General features: G+C 43.3%; 1 protein-coding gene across 29 annotated transcripts in view; it reads right to left on the reverse strand.

The window, feature by feature from the left end:
- The window catches only part of NRXN3 (neurexin 3), a 1,739,678-nt gene that overhangs the window by 486,521 nt on the left and 1,231,125 nt on the right, over positions 1 to 22,032 (reverse strand). The gene's annotated exons all lie outside the window — the stretch shown is intronic.

A 22,032-nucleotide genomic window follows, 5' to 3' on the forward strand; every position in this document is an offset into this window, starting at 1 on the left:
AAATTAAGCATGTGGTTAAATCTCCCCAATTTAAATCAACCGGATTTCAGATGCTTACAGTGCAATCCTACAAAGTGTTGCACACTCCTAACCCTATTGACTTCAACAGACTTACAATAGTGTATCTCTGTTTAGGATTGCACTGTTGGCTGTGGCTGGATCATGCACCTGAAATCTCAGATCTCACTGAAAATCTAAGTCACACTGTCTATGCTATTATAGATCTAGCAGTTAATTCAAGGAATTTTTATGATGGCCCCTCAACTGTCAGGGAAGGCAAATAAAAAGTCCAACAATAAAGTCACAGTATAGGCCAATAATAGATGCAGTTATTTAAAAATAAAGCCATTGATAAATACAGCAGCAAGTTAACAACTACAAAAAAAAACCCCTTATCCACACGGGAAATTTTAAAATTTCAAGAGGACACAAATATCTGTCAGATCACTCCACTGTCTGGCACTTGAAACTAATTAGATCAGGTGCCAGGTGAATACCAGAGGGGTGGCCAATATTAGGGTTGCCAGCTCCAGGTTGGGAAATACCTGAAGATTTCTGGGGTAGATATTGAAGAGGGTGGGGTTTGGGGGGGGGGGACTTCAATGGGATACAGTGCCACAGGAATTTCTCATGGCAGACTTGGTAACAAGTAGAAATTCTTATCCCAAATAGGAGACTACAGGTTCACTTTCCCCTTTCCCCCTCAGGTAATAATATGTAGCCTCTCTACTTCCTCCCAGAACCCTTACATTATTCCAGAAATAATTATGGTTCACAGCTGTCCTTTGATTCTTCTATAGAGCTGCCACTCTTCTATCACATATCCCTTTTGCTTTTTGCCTGTTTCCATTAAAAAGGTTAAAAAAATGAAAGACTGTTAAGCAAAGTCTGAGTAAAGTCTATCGGATGAGGAGACACAGAGGGGTACAGAATTAGGGAGTTGGCTGACAGAAGAGGGCAGGCCGGATAAGGATATGGCTTGACCCATTTTGAGACTGACAGAGAGAAACTACTTTTTAACCACTGTGCCCCAACAAAGGAGAAACTACAAATAATGGGAAAGGGCTTTGTATGAATGCTGTCATCAGAAGGCACAAATCTTCAGTGATCGCTCAGCCCAGACACAACAGTCTGATATCCCTAGAAAGTGTGAGCATCTGTATATGCTGTTGAAGAAAGAGGGATTCCTCATCATTCTACAGAATGCTGTGACATCCTTAGATAGAATCCTAGTACATGATTCCCCGTCAGATACCAAGTTCCTATAAAGGCAGCCAGGAGCCAACCTACCAATCTAGCATGTCAAAACACTGATTGTTTCCTGGCTCGTGATAATGCTGAACCACAAAGCAGCCTCCTTCCAACCCAACCTTATCATTTAATAACACTCACGGATGGCTGAAGAAATAGGAGCACTCAACAAGAAGAAATGGTGTTTAAAACAACATGGTACTGAGGTTTTCGGTAACAGCAAACAGGATGGATGGTGACTCAACACAATTCAGCTGAAAAATGTATACTTTAGCATGCATTGTGTTGACTCTATAAAACACTATAGATTTTTAAATTGTACTTGAAACTTAATGGAACCCGTGCTTGTATCTTTCAAATGCTAATCTTGTCAAGCCACTTTACACATTCTCCCTGTTCTGTGGCTTTGCTCATTTTTAGGTTTCGTTAAATGCTTTCTTGTGCATTAAAAAACCCTACCTTTGCATGCACTATCCACAGATCTTTGCTCTCACCTCTGCCTATGTTTTAAGGAGTGCAACAGATTAGCACCACAAGGGGTTCTTATTATGTGTTCTTTGGTGGTGAAAAGTGTTGTCAAGTGATGGCAGCCTTATGGAGACCCCATTTGGTTTTCAAGGCAAGAAATGTTCAGAGGTGATTTGCTATTGCCTGCCTCTTCTTCCTTGGTGGCCTCCCATCCAAGTACTAACCAGGGCTGACCCTGCTTAGCTTCTGAGAGCTGATGAGATAAGACTAGCCTAGGCTATTCAGGTTAGGCCATAAATTCTTTACTTAGTGGAATTTCTGATAAGGCATGTGAATATTGTTTCAGACTGCTTTTTAAGGAACTACGTAGTTCTCCTCAAATCCAAAAGGAGAACAAGAACATGCAAATTGAGGGAATGGTTAAAACTAAAGAATAGCCGTGAAAGAAGAAGTGACAGGGGACTGTGATAAGACGGGAAAAGAAAAAGAAACACCCTGAAGTGACATCAGTGCATTGCTGGGGCACTCTAGCATGAAAATAAGAGAAAAAAGTCTTAATAATTATTTCTAAGAAGCTAATGGAGAACTGATAACACAAGGATAGCAATTACAGGCCTATTATGTTTGCACAGTTTACAATGGAGAATCCCAGCAGTCAAGCCTTTAAGCTTGACTTTGGATTTGCATTCCTGCTGTATGCACCATTCTGTTTTATCCGGTGTATTTATTCTGCATCCATAACTAAACCCCACAGTTTTTCTTAATTGAGGCGGGAACATCACTTCTGACATGTGGATGGTGGCATCCAAAGTTTTTTTAACTGCTCTACAGCAGCCACACAGAAGCATCAAACAAGTGCCCTCCATTTAAATCCTCATGGATCTGAACACAGCCAGCATGAAACTGGCCAATAAGAAGTAAAGGGAACAATGTCAATGTGGGCATAGGGGAGACCTCCAAGGGGCCAGAAAAGGGGGAGGAATCCAAGGGAACCAGTATCTTCAGAATCAACCTTCAGCCTGGAAGCAAATCAAGGGAAAGGACTGTCACAAAACCACTCTCTGTGAAAATCTGGGTAAACAACAAATGGAAAGCAAACTGAATGCTGAAAAGAAGAAAAAAACAATGAAGAACACAGAAAAAAGCCAATGGATATCCATGGTGAAAGCAGTGGGAATGCAGGATGACAAAGAAAACCTGACATGCAGAGTGAAAGTAAGGCAAAACACCATTGCATAATAGGCCACAGTGTCTAATGATATGAATGAGCTCCACACAGGGATTTCTCTAGCCCTCAGATAATCTGTCTAAGGTGGAACCACTGCATTATGGTCAAATTTCACTTTAGTCACCATATTCGGTTTGCCATGCTTAATTCAGATCCCCAAAAAGTGATAAAGATATAAGGGGCCAGGGAGAAATAAAAGGCAGGTAAAAATGATTGAGTGCCATGGCTGAAGAATAAAACTTAGAAGGCCAGACCAAAGGAACTAAATTTATACAGTGCAGAAAAAAGGAGAATACTCAAAGGTGATATGATCACACACTATAAATACCTTCAAGGTAACAATATAAACGCAGAAGAATTATTCAGTGACTCAGAAGTTGGTGGGGTGGACCAGAAAAATATGTATCTAAGAAAGAAAAAAAATTGGTCTAGGGAGGAGTGGCATTTTTAGAGCAGTTAGGGCAAAATGGTGGGAGCTCATGTTAAAGTAGTAAACAAAAAAAGTGGCATTTGCAAAAGACATTGAAATCACATTTTAAATAAATTTCCTCTGTCTGTCCAGCGGCACACAGTACTCCATATTCTTCCCGTTGAAATGTCAACATTTTCACACTCTTAAAAACGACCATATAGTAGTCCAAGCAAGATCATGCCCCAGAGGACTACTATGACAAAAAATGGAATCTGGCAGCCAGTAATGCGCATCTTTAAGACTGCATCTGTTCACAGGAAGAAGAAATGTACCAGCTGGTTTTGAATTAAATAACCACACTTCCAAAGATGATCATTTGAATTAAAAAAACAGATGTTAACTGCATTACATGCCACACTAACCATATTCAAAACAAAAGGGAAAAGGGAAAAAAAATATTTGTAATGTTATTTGCAAAAAACCCCTAGCGTTAAATTCCAACTAATTCAGTAAAGGTTCAGTCAGAGAAGAATCCAGGAGAAAAAAAAGGATTATATACTGCATGGTGCCTTGCACTAGATCAGACCACTGGTCCATTTTGGCCTACACGGTCCTCACTAACAAGCCCCCATTCCCACTTTCCCAGCTCTGTTCTATGAGATCTTTTCAATTAGAAATCTCAGGGCTGCACCTGGGTTCACCTATGTGCAAAGCATGTGTTCTAAGTCTGTTATGGCCCCTCAATTTAGCAAAGTGTCAACTTAGCAAAAGAATTAAGCTTTTGGCAATGGCCACTAAATAAAGCTACATACTATACTGGTCCAATTTCTATCCTCTTATGCCATAGTCAACAGCCTGACTTAACACCTGCTGCCTCATGCTCATATCCCCTTCCCACCCCACCAGCTCAGTTCGATATAAAAATATCTGGGAAGAAACTCCAATGGGAAGATGAACCCAACAGAACCCCAGGGAGAAAAATGATCCTGGAGAAAAGAGCAGAAGCTTGCCCACTCACTTTCCTTCTGTATCTTGCTGAAATGGGAGAAGCCATATTGAAAAAAAGAAACAGTGCAATCCTAAACAGAGTTACATTGTTCAATACTTAGAAACGTGTAGGAATTCTAAACTAAAAGCACATTATCAATGAAGAAGAAAACAATGCTTCCCTTTGCTTATTATAACATAAGAGAATTTTGAATACATATAAAATGTGATATTTTCTTTCATCTTTATCAAATTTACAAAGGCTGACCCCATGGGGTACAATCCCTGAGAATTTCACTCTTAGAGGATAGATAACAAGGATGTTACAGCTAGGGTTGTCAGCTGAGGTGGAATGTGGCAATATCCTAGAACTATAACTGATCTCCAGGCAACAGAGATCAGTTCTCCTGGAAGGGCGGACTCTATGGCATTACATCCTGGCTGAGGTCTTTTTCTTCCTCAAACCCTGTCCTTCCCAGGCTCCATCTCCCAAATCTCCAGGAACTGTTCAACCCAGAATTAATAAGCCTAGTTACAACTCAGGGTTCAGTGAAAGAAAAAAAGAAAGAAAGCAGAACGGTTTAATTTCAATTTGATCAACTCTATCTACTAGTCTGTGGTCTGTGCAGCATTTTTAGATATGTAACTGTTGCATGAACTACTTGCTTGCAATCTTAAATTAAGTATTTATATTTTGGAATCATTATGATCACTTAACAGTCATTAACAAGAATAGACTTATGTGGCAAACACACATTAATTAGCATGCATTTATCAGACATGACATGCCTTCCAAATGAGGTTCCAGATATTCTTCTTGTGTAATCACATTCCGTTCCTCATTTCAGGGAATATGTGGCTTTATTTCCATCTTCTAGCCCTACTGCACCCACTGCTCTTTGTAGAGCCCAGTCTGAGAGAACAAAGCAGATGTTCACAGAAACAGCTTCCTCTTCCTGAAAAACCTGAATTCTCCCAAGGTGGTTTTTCCAAGTGCCTGATTCTGCAAATTACCTCTCTCAGGCCCAACTCCATAAACAGCCGAGGCATGGGAAAACTGAAATCAGTGGTACACATACCATGGCTCCCAGAGTGCCCCATTTGTAAATATCATCAACCAAAAGAACCACATTTACTTTTCTCTTTGGCCTGAGTAAGGTTGTCAACTCTCATTTGGGAAACACCTGAAAATGTTGGAAGTTGAGTCTGAGGAGAGGAAGGACCTCAGCAGGGTGTAATGCCATAGGATCATCCTCCAAAGCAATTATTTTCTCCAGGGGAACTCATCTAGGTTATCTGGAGACCGACTGTAATAAAGGGATATCTCCAAGTGAGGTGACACCTGGAGATTGACAACCCTAGGCATGAGAGCTACATCTCAGGAAGGTTCACAGCTGATCTATTCCTCTAACAGTGGCTGTTTCATGATAGAAACTACCTGCCAAAAAACAGCCCAACCAGGCGCTTTCTTGAAACATGGGACAAACACCACATTGGAGAACAGTACTCAGAAGAGCCACAGGGGGCTCCAGAGCCACTGAGGGAACCAGTGTGGTACAGTGGTTATTAAACTCTTTGATTCTCACTCCTCCACATCAAGCCAGATGGGTGACCTTGAGCCATGCACGGTTGTCACAGAACTCTCACAGCCCCACCTCATAAGGTGTCTGCTGTGGGGAGGAAAAGGGAATGTGCTTGTAAGCTGCTTTGAGACTCATTAAGGCATAGAAAAGCTGAGTATACTATGTTCTTCTTCTGAGTGAATATCACTGGTCTACATGGAGTATGTAGGGTTGCCAACCTCCAGATGAAAATAGATCCAAGCAGGCAGCCGTGTTGGTCTGAAGCAGTTGAACAAAGCAGGAGTCAAGTTGCACCTTTAAGACCAACCAATTTTTATTTATAATAATAATAATAATAACAACATTTTATTTATATCCCACCCTCCCCACCAAAGCAGGCTCAGGGCAGCTAACAATATCTCAATCCATACAATAAATTATACAACAGGTTTTAAAATCACATTCGCTTAAAAAAACATTCCAATTAAAATTAATATTCCTGGTGCTACTCTATTAGGTGTAAATATTATGGTGGAATCACTTAAGGCGAATCATCAGTCATTCAGTCAGGTAAAGATGGTCTTGCAGGCCCTGCGGAACTGTTCAAGGCTCCGCAGGGCCCGCACTTCTTTCGGGAGCTGGTTCCATAGGTGTGGAGCTGCAATGGAGAAGGCCCGTGTACAGATATTCTTTAATTTTGCCTCCTTCGGCCCGGGGATAGTCAGCTGGTTCTTCCCAGCTGACCTCAGTGCTCTCTGGGGTTCATATGGGGAGAAACGGTCCTTCAGGTAGGCAGGTCCTTGAACATATAGGGCTTTAAAGGTGATAACCAGCACTTTGAAACGAACCCAGTATACAACTGGCAGCCAGTGCAGCCACGCAGCCCCGGCTGTATGTGCTCCCATTTCGGGAGCCCTAATAACAGCCTAGCCGCCGCGTTCTGCACCAGCTGCAGCTTCTGAGTTCGGCACAGAGGCAGCCCCATGTAGAGGGCATTACAGTAATCCAATCTTGAGGTGACCATTGCATAGATCACTGTTGCTAGGTCCCGACGCTCTAGGAAGGGAGCCAACTGCCTTGCCTGCTTCAGATGAAAAAACGCCAACTTGGCAGTGGCTGCTATCTGGGCCTCCATTGATAGTGAAGGCTCCAGTAGCACTCCCAAGCTCCTGACTTGATGCGCTGCTTTTAGCAGCACACGGTCAAAAACACATCAAAAACGTAAGCTTTTGTGTGTTCTTAAGCACACTTCATCAGATGAGGAATCCAGCACGGTGACCAAAGCCATACATAGCTGAGCAGAGCCATACATAGCTGGTAGGCAGTGGCCCATAATGCAACATGGTACAGATTTAAGAACCAATGACAGTGAAGTAAAATTATCTGGTAGGCAGTAGTTTAGAATGTAAAATGGTACAATGACAGAATAGCAAAATTAACAAATTGAGCAAACCTTTGATCTGAGTAGCATGAGCATGCGAAAGCAACAAACCAGCAGTATGCAGTAAAATTAATCCTTCTTCAAGGAGGGGGCTGAACCATCCTGCAAATTATTATTGTTCCAATCCACTTAAATACAGTCAACAAATTTCACAAGCATAAATTTTTGGAGAAATGTTTGAGAATTCTAGTTACTGTGAATTTCTTAGTAATTTCATTCACAGGGTGTGTGTGTCTATATATATGCTGCTTCAACCTCCAGATGGAGTCTGGAGTTCACTTGGAATTATAACTGATCTCCAGAGATCATTTCTCGTGGGGGTGGGTGGGGGGTGAGAATGCAAGCTTTGTCAGGTAGATTTTATAGACTTTTTTTCACATCCTTGTTCAGCTGCTCTCTTCCCTAAACTCCACCCTTCCCAGGCTCCAATATCCAATTGGTAAACTTTAGTAGGAGATAGAGCAGCTGTTCTCATCTTAGCCTTGCCTACAACTTCACCTTCCTCCAGCAGTTGAAGCCCCAAAGGATTCTCTAATCATCTCTCCAGGCTTTCAGGGAGAGGCAGCATTACTGACTACCAGCTTCCAGTGGACAATCCCCTGTCGCCACACATGTATTCCCACTGCAGCTGATGTTTGTGGTATGAAAGGGGGGTTATGTTTGATCCAGAAGTGACATAACTTTTTGGGTTACCCTCTAGAAATCTCCCAATCTATATGTTTTTAAGAGATTTTTGGGGGGCGGGGGAGTTTCCTAAAAGTCACCCAGAAGTGATGTTATCAGATGTGTCCCTGCCTAGGTCCCACCTCAGAAATCTCCCTGTACCTGTGGAAAGAGGCATGTCACCCCTAGGGAGAGGTCTTTCACATCAACCTGCTTCTTAATCCTTTTCACTGGAGATAGTGGGGACTGAATCTGTGACCTTTGCAAGCTCTATCACTGAGTTATATTCCCTTCCTGAAATGAATATGTGTATCCCTTTAAACTAAGGTGTACAGTCCATAATAATTTTCTCTCAACTGGATGGAAAACAAAGAAAGCGACACCCAGAAATAAATTCCCCAATGAATTTTCCAATGGAAAATAAAAAAATGAATCAATATCAAAATGAACTAAACCAATGAAAGTCAGCATGGTTCAGTGATTTGATCTGGAAGATTCAGATTCAAATTCCCACTCTGTCACTGGAGCCTACCTCACAGGGTCATTGTAATAATACATTGAGGAGAGAGGAAAGATGTAAGACAGGTGGGGTATAAATAAATTACTTAACAGTGCAATTCTAAACAGAGTTATTCTCTTCTAAGACCACTGAAGTCAGTGGGTTTACAAAATTGCAAAATCTTTTTATGTCTGCACTGTAATCTAAATATCTATGCCTGTTTTAGAGTCTGTTTTCCTGGGTTTGGTAATTGATGGGGGGAGTAAGAAATTATCCCACATGGGAGCAACAGAGGTAAATCTACACTTAAAGTGAATGGCATACCTTATCATCATGTTCAGATAAGAAATATACAAGAAACATTGCTTGGTGCTGCACAGTGCTACACACCACACCTCGTGAGAGGACCTATCTGCATTTTGTTTTTGTTTCTTGCTCTTTTGACTTTTAAACAGGGAAGCAACAAAGAAATTGCCACACAGAAACCTTTCAAATTAGCGGGAAGCTCTACAGCTCAATTATGTTTCATGTACTATGAGGTCAACCAAAGGAGGAGGCTTATTAGCACACATAAATAGCACCTCAGACTGTGATCCTAACAGATCTCACCAGCTAAGCAAATTCTGTTTCTGCCCTTCTACAATTAAAAGACACCTCAGTGCCTAGAAAGAGTTGGTTAATTGACAGGCAGCACTGTGGTGGAGATGTTGTTTTTCTCCCTGTTTTTGTCTGTGTGCACAAGCACACACACATACAAAAAGTTGCACCAATTCCACTAAGGATGTGAATGTAAATCAATTTCATTCAACTAGCCTCTGCGGAGCAAACTCCTCTCGGATTAAGAAAGGATTATTTCTCTTTATCTTGTGTCAATTAAGAAAAGATTTCAGCTACACAAAATGTCAGACTTCAACTAAAGGCTTTCATTCCTATATAGGAAGGTTTAATTAAGCCATCAGGCATGTACATAGGCCAGTGTGGTGCAGTGGTTAGAGTCCTGGACTTTGGAGAACCTCATTCTTGCCATGGAATCTTGCTAGGTGACCTAGGGCCACTGGACAGTCTAGAGTTACAAACTGTGGGTTGGAAAATTCCTGGAGATTTGGGAGCCTGGGAAGGAATTTGGGGAGGAGAAGAAGCTCAGCAGTAGGGTTAGAATCATAGAATCATAAAGTTGGAAGAGACCTCCAGGGTCATCTAGTCCAACCAGCTGCACAATGCAGGAAACTCACAAATACCTCCCCCTAAATTCACAGGATCTTCATTGTTCTCAGATGGCTATCTAGCCTCTGTTTAAAAACCCCCAAGGAAGGAGAGCCCACCACCTCCCGAGGTAGTCTGTTCCACTGAGGAACCGCTCTAACAGTCAGGAAGTTCTTCCTAATATTGAGACAGAAACTCTTTGGATTTAATTTCAATCCATTAGTTCTGGTCCTACCTTCAGGGGTCACAGAAAACAATTCCACACCCTCCTCTATATGACAGCCCTTCAAGGACCTGGGTTGCCAGGTCCTTGCCTCTCACTGGCGGAAGGAGGGAGGGAGCCTTCTGGGAAGGGGCCTAGGGCTCCTCCCTAAAACAGCAACATCACTGCTGTGATGGCATTGCACGGAAGTGACATCATCATACTGGGGATCTCTTTTACCTGGTGACCAGTTATAATTCTGGGAGCTATCCAGTCACCACCTGGAGACTGACAACCCTATGGCCTAGAGATCTCTCCAAAGTACAGTTCATCTACAGACTACAGAGATGAGATTAGTTCACTAGGAGATGCTACTTTGGAGGGCCACCTTTTTGGCATTATACCTCACTGAAGTCTAAGGTTGCCAACCCCCAGGTCCTAGAGGGGGCATCCCCTGGTTTTGGGGACTCCTCTCCACCAAGGACCAACTGACCAGAGGGGAAACCCCTCCCCACTATGAAGTGATATCATTGTGCTGGGGATGTTGTGTGGGGGATGCTCTGGTATTTGGGTAAGCTCTACGGTTTTGAGGGTGAAAAAACCCAGAGTTTCACTCAAATACCATATCATCCCCAAATGATGTCCCCACCCACCATCAGGATGCCCTCCCCAATTCCCCCCACCAGACAGGCAAAGGGACCTGGGAACCGTACTGAGGGCCCTCCTGACCCCAAATCCTGTCCTCACCAAGCAGTACCTCCCCCCAGAAAAATTCCAGGAATATCCTAACCCAAAGTTGGCAACCCTAGACTCAGTCCAGGCACCATCACTGTACTCATCCAAAGGGAGACACATTTTAGAGGCAGCTGCTTCCCCTTCTCATTACTGGAGCAGTACCAGCAATGGGTGGTGACAATGATGAGGAAGGTGGGGCCCACTGTGAGAGAGGAGCTCCTGAGAACACCCCCCACACACACACACACCATCCTAGTGTCAGCACTGTCCAAGCTGGAGATTGGCTACCCATGATCTAAAACACTGAGAGCAGGAAAGACAAACCTTTTAAATGTTTTTGGGGGGGGTGGAGGGTGTTGCAAAACAGTCAGAAAATGATCATGCTAAATGTATCCTTTCGAGATATGACTGAATAGTCAGATGTGCTGTAATCAAATTGAAAGACTTTGGGAAAATGACAAGGAGGCCTGATAAAAGCTGAAATAGTCAAGATGAGCAAAACTGCAAACCATTCACCAAAACAGCAACTGCTACCTGAAATTAGCATCTGTTTATGATACGGTGTTCTGCACTTGATGGCAAAGTATCAAGAAATAAAGGAGAAATTGGATAGGACAGGTGCTGATTGCACCGACTACTGCCAGCATCAAAAGCACACAAACACATCAAGTGGCTTTATAGTGAGTCAAACTGTTGTTCTAGCAAGGTCACTATTGTCTGTTCAGATGAGCAGCTCTTTTCCAAGGTCTCATGCTAAGGTCTTTCACATCACCTTCTCAATCTCTTTAACTGGAGATACTGAGGATTGAACCTGGAAGCTTCTACATGCCAAGTAAATTTCCCACTACTGAACCACAGTTCCTCCTTTTTTGTGGGGGGGAGGTAGTCAGGTAAAAAAGCCATCCATTACTTTGCTTATATGACCCAGCAATAACCCCTGATCAGACCAACCTAGGGATGCCAGCCTGGGGATCCCCTGGAATTATAACTTCAGGCTATGGAGATCAATATCCCTGGAAAAATTGGATGCTTTAGAGTAGGGGTGTCGAACTCATTTGTAATGAGGGCCAGATCTGACATAAATGAGACCTTGTTGGGCCAAGCCATGTCGGGTTGAGCCAGGCCATGTCAGGCTGGGCTATGTCGGGCCAGGCCATATGTGTACCTATTTAAGATTAGGTAGCAGAGATATAAACTTTATAAAGGACACAGAAAAACACAATTATTAAAAAAAAAAAACACACGTAAAACATGCTTAAAATGTCAGCACTTGTTGGTGTTAAAGGTGCTCTCTGTATTTCTTCCATGGGATCCAGGGAACTGGGCAAAGGAAGCTCTGGGCAAAGGAAGCCCAGGGGGAAGGAGCCTCAGGCAATAGAAGAGAGAGAGGCTTGGCTCAGTAGCTCTGCTGTGTGATTGAGAGACGAGCAATGAAAGTTAAACAACTACTGTGATATGTTGGCTAACAAAGTTTAATAAAACTATTTTAAAACCTTCATATATTTTAATGCTTCATATTGTAACAGAGGTCCAACTCTAAGAGAGCCAGTTTGGGGTAGTGGTTAAGTGTGCATACTCTCATCTGGGAGAACCGGGTTTGATTCCCCACTCCTCCACTTGCACCTGCTGGCATGGCCTTGGGTCAGCTATAGCTCTGGCAGAGGTTGTCCTTGAAAGGGCAGCTGCTGTGAGAGTCCTCTCAGCCCCACCCACCTCACAGGGTGTCTGTTGTGGGGGAGGGAAATAAAGGAGATTGTGAGCCACTCTGAGACTCTGAGGGCAGAATATAAATCCAATGCCGCCTTCTTCTAACATTCCCATATCACAAAAAAGGTCCTGTTTTAATACTTCGTATTGTAACAGAGGTCCAATTCTAACATTCCCAGATTACAAAAAAAAAGTCCTTTGAGCACCCGGATGTAGGCTCATTTCATCAGTGGACTTCCTCGGGAGTAATCCTTTCTATATTTCTTCCAATGTGTGATTGAGAGAGCCTGGAAAAACAAGCTCTGCCTTCCCCCTTTCCTACCCAAGGGAGGTTCCTTAACCAATGGAGAAAATAGAGGTTTTGCTCTGTAGCTCCTGTGTGATTGAGCAAGCCTTGGAAAGCAAGCTGTTATACAGAAGGAAGCAGATGACAGCTAGTTGCTTGGGGGCTGGTCTGCAATGGGCAAATAACTTTGGCTTCTCAAGGGTTCCTAGCTTCCAGTCATCATTGGTCCTGTTTTGTCTGACTCACCCTCAGCTAGACTGATAGACTGTTAAAGCAGGATGGGTCTCCCCTACCTAACAGGATTGTATTGAAAAAGGAATCTTAGCCAGCGATGCTTCCCTCCCCACATCCCTACATACAACACTGCACCTGCTAAAACAAATTATCTCTTCCACATCAAGGCCTTGCCTGCAGTTTGTACCTGGTCCCCCCATCCTCAGTAGCCATCCTTTCCTGCTCAAAGGCAGTATGGTGACAAGTGGTAGCTAGGAGCATTCCAGATTAATTAATCCAGAAAGAAGCTGTTGGGAGGAGTCTTGGGGTACAAAATTCTGAAGTCTTGTTTGATCTGAGGAACTAACCAAGGTGTTTCTGGGAGACTGTAGCAACTGCATACTGTTCTATGATCTTGTGTATATTTGACTGAATGGGAGAGGGGACCTGGAGGGAGTCTTCATCCGTGGACTTATCATAGTTGGAACAAACACGTGTGATGTCATCTATGCATGCTGAGCAGTCTGGGCGGGGGGGGGGGGGAGAGATAGTTCGTGCCTTATCAGTGAAGTGAACAATATATACTGTGTAAATATTAATTACATTAATGTAATCACATACTGTCTTTGAGGAATGGAATGGAAAGAGCTGTCAAGTCACAGACGATTTATGGCAACCCAATAGGGTTTTCAAGGCAAGAGACATTCATTCAGAGGTGGTTTGCTATTGCCTGCCTCTGCATAGTGACCCTGGCATTCCTTTTTCCCCTTGTGTTTAACAGTTTTATTAAGTTTCCACAGAAAAGGGAAGGGGAACAGAAAGTAAACAGAAATAAGAATACATAGAAAAATATTACATTCTGCATATCAATATACCAACAAAAGTAAAAAGGTAATAAAAAGGATTCAATGGATCAAAGTACATTAAAAATAACAAATACTGTATTGATACTGTAGGTTCTAATTTATACATATCTAAATTGGGTCTTTATACCAATATATATTATTGCAAACAATAGCAATTATTCAAATCCATCCAAATACTAGTCAGGGCGGACCCTGCTTAGCTTCTGAGATCTGACGAGATTAGGCTAGCCTGGGCTATCCAGATCAAGGCATACTGTCTTAACCCCAAAGGTCCCCTGCCCCTCGGATGTGTGGTATTAAGGAAGGGCGGGGGGAATAATTGTGAATTTGCATACTAGTTATGATTATGTACAGTAATAAAAAACATGTATAACATTTTAAGGGGTTCATCTTATATTCAGAGTCATCTTCTTTTGAGGTAAATAACAGAATATGAGACGTATACATCAAAACTCCACACCAGCATAAATCCACTGAGATGCCCACTTTTGATTAATTGAATACACTTCCACACACATAAGCTTCATGTCTTTCTTTTTCTTCATCTAGTTGACATGTTGTGAAGGTTAATTAGACAACATTTTTAAATGCCATTACTTGCAAGTTTTCCAAGAGTTGCAGATGTGATGGCATTTTAGTGAAGAGAGAGCCTATTAGGTACTTGCAAAGCACTTTGTGATCCTATGACATGGAAGGCATTGTGTAAATATATTACAATCTCTAACATGAGGGATTGTTGTTTATCATTAGTCATTAATGTTATGTTTCTGCATTTTGGGGAGGCATAGTTAGGTAGATTAGACTAATTTCAATGTTCAATTCACATCAATTGGCAGTTAACCTTTCATGCAACAGGCTCATCAGGCACCAAGATGGGGGTAAATTAATTAATTGCCCTGCTTCAATTCCCTCCAAGAGGCAGCTTCTGTGTTTAAGTGGTTACTGAATTATTACTGCACCCTGGTGCCTTCATTATCAACAAGGCTGGAAATGCGATTTTTTTGGGGAGGTGGGGGGTGGGGGGGTGGGATGCTATAAGGCAGGCAGTGGTAAAAACCAGAAATCAAGAAGCATTGGTGATGGGCACAATTTAATTTTCTCTCTTTTTGTATTTAGTTATTTTTTTATGTTTGTAAGAGAGAGAAAGGCAGTGGGATGTGTATGCAAACTGTCTGATTCTGGAAATGCTTTTTGTCCATGTACTTTCCAGAAACCTCTCTGAAGTCGACAGAATGGGTCAACAAGGTTTTCAAAACTAAATGTTAGCATGCAGTTGACACTGATTTTTTTTAGCAAACATGTGTGCACACCTCCACAGCATGCCTTCTTTTGTTAAGATAATTGGTAGACATGATAAGCAAATCTAACCCAATAGCTTATCCATGAGAACAAGCAATAGCTGCAGACAGCTGTCACACAGGCTGTGCAAAGTGTGACTTTTCCCCACTCATCTTTAGAAAGGGGGCAGGGGAGAATATCCCCCCACCTCCTTCATAATCTTGGGAAGTCTGAAATGTCAGTGAGGATATATCCCCTTCATGGGGAAAAATAATTACTTCCATTACTATTGGGAATTTTCAGTATCTAGACACTGTGCACATTTCAATCAGGAGGTTGTTCCTTGAACAACTGACTGGGGTTTTTTTTCTACAGTAAGAGTAGTTCAGCAGTGGGGTCAGCTGCCTAGGGAAGTGATGAGCTCCCCCTCACCGTCAGTCTTCAAGCAGCAGCTGGACAAACATTTGTCAGGGATGCTTTGGGTTGATCCTGCACTGAGCAGGGGGTTGGCCTAGATGCCCTGTATGGCCCCTTCCAACTCTGATTCTGTGAAAACAGCAAGGTTGGCTTTTCCAGTTATGGAGGTACAATGAGAGCCAAACCATCACAGGTCACTAATATATTCTAAATGCAAAAATAAAGATGCTGTGATTGTGGGTGGCCTGAAACTCTGTTATAACAAAACTCATTTCCTAACATATTTTTAAAATTAATCCATGGTGGCTGTCCTCCCTCAAAAAAAAAAAAATTGACTGGTAGGACTGCAAAAAACCTAAACAAACCTTTCCTTAATTGCCCCTGCCATTAAAGCTCATTTGACATAAATATGTAGGGTCATCTGATACCACTTCCTTTCCCTCCCTATCATTTCTGTTGCCTCTAATTCCAAATGATCAAGTTTGCCCAAGGGAGAAGAAGTTCTAGCCTCAATTTCAGACCTGCACCTTCTGTCTGGTAAGCAACTCATCCGACCAGCTCTGCCCTTGATAATAATTCAGTCCTACAGTTTCTTTTTTGCTATATATCCATCAAGACAGCATTAAGTAGTTCTCAGCATTCAGCAGTTGGAAGCACCAAGGATTTAAGCATATGATGTCTGTTGAGTGGGTGGTTAATGAATCCCCATATCAGTGCACTGAGCCTCCATGCTGGTTGAATGCAGCTGGGGATCAGAAATCCATCATCTTTAGCTACAGGGTGTCACAGAGTTATTTCTTGCACTGCTGCACTGAGCTATACACCTGGCGTAGCGGCAGCAACAAAGATGGGATTGAGGCTTCTTTGGAGGTCCAGCAAGATAATTTGATGTGGCATAATGCCAAATGGTCCCAGCTATAATGAAAGGTGCCAGGGCTTGGAGCATCGATTCCCAGCCTCCTCTTTACGCAAGCCCAAGTCTCACCTGCTTATATGTCTCTATGTTTCGGGCTCCCAATGGAACAAGAGCAAGGCCTGGTGGGAAACCCAGCCTAAGCTGGAGAGGACCTAAGTAGGATAGACGGTGTGGAGTAGTGTGCTAGATACAGGGTCAGAGAAGGATCTGGGAGATCCAGGGTGACGTCTCCTCTCTGCAGCACAACTTGCTGAGTGACCTTGAGCCAATCATGGTCTTTTGGTGTAACCCACCTGACAGGATTGTTATGAGGGTAAAAGGTGGGGGAGGGGCACCATATACCCTGAGCTCTTTGAAGGAACAGTGGGAGAAAAATGTGACAAATAAATAGAAGTATCTTCAATATAGACTCTTTCCACACAACTAACCAATTAAATGTAAAGTTTCTAAACTCAAGAAACAAAATGATACTTATGAACACCAAGATTTTCCTGAACACAAGTTAATTTAAAACAATATATCATGAAGGCACCTCTGCAGTATCAGGTCAAGCCAAGTCAGTCTTTATCGGCATAAATAGTCAATTTACAGGTTGTATGTTAAAAGTATGGTTTAAAAAACTATGCCAAAGGATCTCAGATAAATAATTTAAGATTGAATATGTGTGCCTACAGTTTATTCTTTACCTGCCTTTTTAAACCTCTGCAGTGTTCTTATTCTTGATGTTATGTTGCCTGTTAACAAGCAGTGTCCTATGTTAGTCACCCTAGAAGTCATTGGGAAAGAATGCTCTTGCACCGGGGCTCCATTCTAGAAATCAGAGCAGTCCCCCCCGCAGCATGCTTCATGAAATTGGAGCCAATTGACTCCCTTCATAACTCTATTGAATATAAACCAGGGGGTGCACTGATAATTTGCAATAAATACCAAAATGAAAGACAGCAAAATAAATTTTCAGTGCACAGGCATGTGATTTATCTCTCCCTATAGACATCCACAGTACAATATCCATCATAAGCCACAGCTGTCCCCCTCATTCTCTGTTTACTCTCCATGAGCATTTTTTCATGCTGTAAATCACAAGGCAGACACAGCCCAGGTAAGGTGACTGCCTGCACAAAAGCATTAGGCTCTGGGCCCCAATACCTGGCAGACTACTTGCCCTTCTTCCTCTCGCCCCAAATTCCAGACTATCCATATACACCTCAAAGCCTGCTCAATGGCAGCAAGCATTTTACCATCTCTCATGCATACACCCCCCCCCCCCAAGACTCAGCCTTGTGCAATATAAATGCCTAGAAATTCATGAGCCGAGTCATTCTGGAGGGTGCATCATCCATTTCCCCCGGGGCTGCCAGCTCACTCACATCTGCACTATAAATCAGGAGTGAAAAGGTTTCAGAGGTTATAGATTCTTGTCATACAAAACAGATGCCTGAACACATAAATCTCCAGAGTGTCTAAAGGGCTCATAATTAAAAAATGAATCCAAATGGATTTTCCATAAATTATATCCACAAAAGAAATTAATAAGATACCTTTTTGTATTCCCTTCACCCCGTATGCAAATAGAAAAATTATGTGACACTAAACCTCTCATGGATCCCCCTGAGCTGTATGCAGATGTCAAGAGAAAGGTTACCCAACAATGTTCAACATGGGTTGGCAGCAGCTATCATGACATAGAGTAAATATGCGTGGATCTCATCCCTCTACTTGTTCCACATGCAAACCACTGCTAGTATGTGCATTGCATGGAATCTTCTTTTTACTCAGACTTCACTGCTTATATCCAGATCATTAAAAAGAAAGAAAGAAATGTTTTTAAGGGAAACCAACCAAGGCAAGTAAAATGATGGCTAATCAAGCAGCACCCACAACAACAGAAAGGGTAATGTCACTGCCCTAAAATGGAGGAAGAAATTGAGCACAGCTCAGTTATACAAGCAATGCCCACCTGGAACTCAAAGACAACAGGATAAAAATGGGAAAGATGTTTACAGGAAACTGTATGCACTGACAGGAAATGTGAAACACTTCATGTCATACGGTTTTGCAATAGCATTAGCAGTTACCACAAACAATATGCTAAATCCACACACCTCTAGTATCTTGGAACTTCGGCGCAATGGAAGGACAGGAAGTGGCAGCAAAAATGTTAGCGGTTACTAAAGTAATGGAACCAAATGCATTGAGAACAGCTTTGGTGGAACTCTGAAGTCTTTATAATAACGTATGAGGATAGCCACATGGAAACTATTGAAAAGGACTTTTAAATGGTTCTTTTAACCCATGCACTGGCACACATTTATATACTGTTTGTGTCAGAATAGCTCCTATCTAAGCCAATGCTGGTTTGCAAATGCGCAATATGAGCAAAAAATCTTTGGCATTTAATGCCTCACCTCATGCAGTGCCAAAACAAGTCATGTTGGTTACTTCAGTGCTGCAGCCACCATGTTTGAATCAGCAAATTTCTTCTGTTTGAATTAACCAAAGGCAAGCATTGAGAAATTACATCCAAAATTGAGACATTTTTCAGCTCCTTCAAAATCATCATTCCCCCCCCCCCCCCAACCAGGGTGTAATTTCTCAACAGACAGCAAACTCTAAATACCTGTATGTTGTAACTCCACATCTAAGTATTTTCTTTCTCTCTCTAGAAGTATGTCATTTGTTCTAATAGACAAGAGTCTAATATTTACATAGTGATGGAAATTAATAATGTTAGAATCCTTTTTTCTCATGTGACATTTACAGTATATGGGCAATCCAAAATAAAAATCAAGAGATCTCTGCCATTTGTGATTACGTTGAGAGAGGGGTCAGTATTCTTACGGAGGAGGCAAGGTTGTTTGCAAGGTTCAAAGGCCTAATTTTGATTTTTTTCAAGATCCAGTTGCAGGGTATTTAGCAACACTTAATTTTCTGCCCTTTGTACTTCAGACTAAGTAAACAATATGGATGCTTCCCCATCCTGGTAAACTGAGGAGGGCATGCTTTTTTACATGGATAGCTTAGCACATAGGCCATTTTAGCTGACTGCAAATATGACCACTCATTGTGAACTGGCCAGAGATACAGGTGTTTCCTAGGGACAGAAGGATGGGGAGAGAGCACTGGACCCCTTTAAACTCTACCAAGTTGGCCTCTTGAGGTCTGCCTCAATCCATTTTTTCATAGTGATTGTAGTGGGAACAGGGTTAATCCCAAAGTTAGCAATCAGTCACCATGTACTGGAGACATTAATACATCAGACTTGACTTTCATGCTGAATTTCTTGTTGAATTGACTTTCATGTTGAATTACCCATGAGTAAACTGGTTTGTTTGTTAATCTGTCTTCATATATTCTGTCTATAGCGCAGGGGTAGAATTCCAGCAGGCATTCCTTTGCATATTAGGCAACAAACCCCTGATGGAGCCAATCTTCCAAGAGCTTACAAAAAAGAGCCTTGTAAGCACTTGGAGGATTGGCTACACCAGGGGTGTATGGCCTAATATGCAAAGGAGCTCCTGCTAGAATTCCACCCCTGCTAGTGTAATGCCAAAGTCTAAGCAAAACCTATATTTAGGCCAAACTTTGGGATCTGGTTGTGTACACTGAACCAAGCTTCACCATGTGCATGCAACTGTAAGAAAGTGAAGAGCATGGCAGCACTTTATTAAGGTAAAGATAGACAAAATCATACATATTAACAAGTTAATACTAGCCTTTTCTTAAGTAAGATGCCATATTGGATAGTTATGTGGCTCTCTAGATGGCCTGGGATGAGTCAAACCCAGCGCTTCGCGAGCGCCGGCTGTGGAGAGGGCAGCGTGCTTCCTCCTTGTCTGTCTGCCTGGCTCCACCTCTAATGTTTAAAGCAAGCGCTGGGATCGGAGGGCGGAGGGAGCGATCCCAGCGCTTGCTTTAAACATCAGAGGTGGAGCCAGACAGACAGACAAGGAGGAAGCACGCTGCCCTCTCCACAGCCGGCACTCACGAAGTGCTGGGTTTGCGGAGGGGGCGGGTGCTTCCTCTTTGCCTGTGTGCCTGGCTTCAGCTGTGATGTTTAAAGCAAGCGCTGGGATCGCTCCCTCCACCCTCCGATCCCAGCGCTTGCTTCAAACATCAGAGGTGGAGCCAGGCAGACAGACAAGGAGGAAGCACGCTGCCATCTCCACAGCCGGCGCTCGCGAAGCGCTGGGTTTGCGGAGGGGGCGGGTGCTTCCTCTTTGCCTGTGTGCCTGGCTTCATCTGTGATGTTTAAAGCAAGCGCTGGGATCGGAGGGCGGAGAGAGCGATCCCAGCGCTTGCTTTAAGCATCAGAGGTGGAGCCAGGCAGACAGACAAGGAGGAAGCACGCTGCCCCCTCCGCAGCCGGTGCTTGCAAAGCGCTGGGTTTGCGGTGGGGCCACATGGAGCGATCCTAGCGCTTGCCTGAAAAAGATGGAGCCAGGCAGGCAGGCGCGGGGGAAGCGCCGGATCGGAGGCAGAGGCAGCGGATCGCCCCCCAGGAGGAAGGTGCGTCCTATGGTCCGGAGCGCCTTATGGACCGAAAAATATGGTACATAACATGGATTGTTCAGCATAAAACTGGGTATGGATATGTTGTAACTGCCCTGATCAGGATAAAAATAGTGACTCCTGAATGGATACATGAATAAGCACATACATTGCCAAGGCTGCTAGGTCTGATTGACTGTATCTGAGTAATAACTGCAAAATCAGAATCCTGTATAGATAAGCCCCTGCTTGCCAGGGGGATCCCACTGTTCAGCCTTTCACGCACTCTCCTGTCTACTTTCAGAATATCACACGCACCCCATAAACACTAATCTTACACTAATGGGTCAGAATGGAGAAAAGGAAGTACTTCTTCACCCAAAGAGTGATTAACACATGGAATTCACTGCCACAGAAGGGGGCGACAGCTGCAGGCATAGACAGCTTCAAGAGGGGACTGGATAAACATATGGAGCAGAGGTCCATCAGTGACTATTAGCCACAAGGTATAGATGGAACTCTCTGTCTGGGGCAGGTGATGTTCTGTAGTTTTGGTGCTTGGGGGACAACAGTTGGAGGGTTTCTAGTGTCCTCGCTCCACTGGTTGGCCTCCTGATGGGTTTTTTGGCTACTGTGTGACAGAGTGTTGGACTGGATGGGCCATTGGCCTGATCCAACATAGCTTCTGTTATGTTCACAGGGGAGGGGGAATCTTGCTTGCACCCTCCCTCCTCTGCCTGCCCACCCACGCATCTGCTCATTTTCCTTCTCTGACTGCCCATCTGTCCTCCTGGTTCATGCAGAGGGAATGAGCAGAGGTGTCTCCCACTCCTTGTCCCCTATCTACCTACATTGTTTCTGCCTTAGTGGTGGAGTGAGGTTAGGGGGAGGAAAGGCAGCTCCCAGTCCTCACCCCATGCCTGCTCAAGAGAGGTGGCAGTGGTGGGGCCAGCCTCTTCATTTTGGGGGGGGGGGGGAGCAGTGGGAGCTTCCAGTCCCCTTCCCCTGCTTAGCCACCTTCCCTGTTTAGCCAGCTGAGAAGAGGCCTAGACTGCAGAGTGGGCCTCAATGGTGGTAGTGTCCAGTGCACCACTGACCTTGCTAGTTTCTCCTCCTTGACCCTCTTCACTGCTCAGTGTCCTATCGGCACCTGAGTAATTTACCCCCTCTTCATTTTCAGTAAGTGTATTTTTCTGCAAATGTTTGAATA

This window comes from Heteronotia binoei, chromosome 21 (genome assembly GCF_032191835.1).
Source record: "Heteronotia binoei isolate CCM8104 ecotype False Entrance Well chromosome 21, APGP_CSIRO_Hbin_v1, whole genome shotgun sequence".
Classification (NCBI taxonomy): Eukaryota; Metazoa; Chordata; class Lepidosauria; order Squamata; family Gekkonidae; genus Heteronotia; species Heteronotia binoei.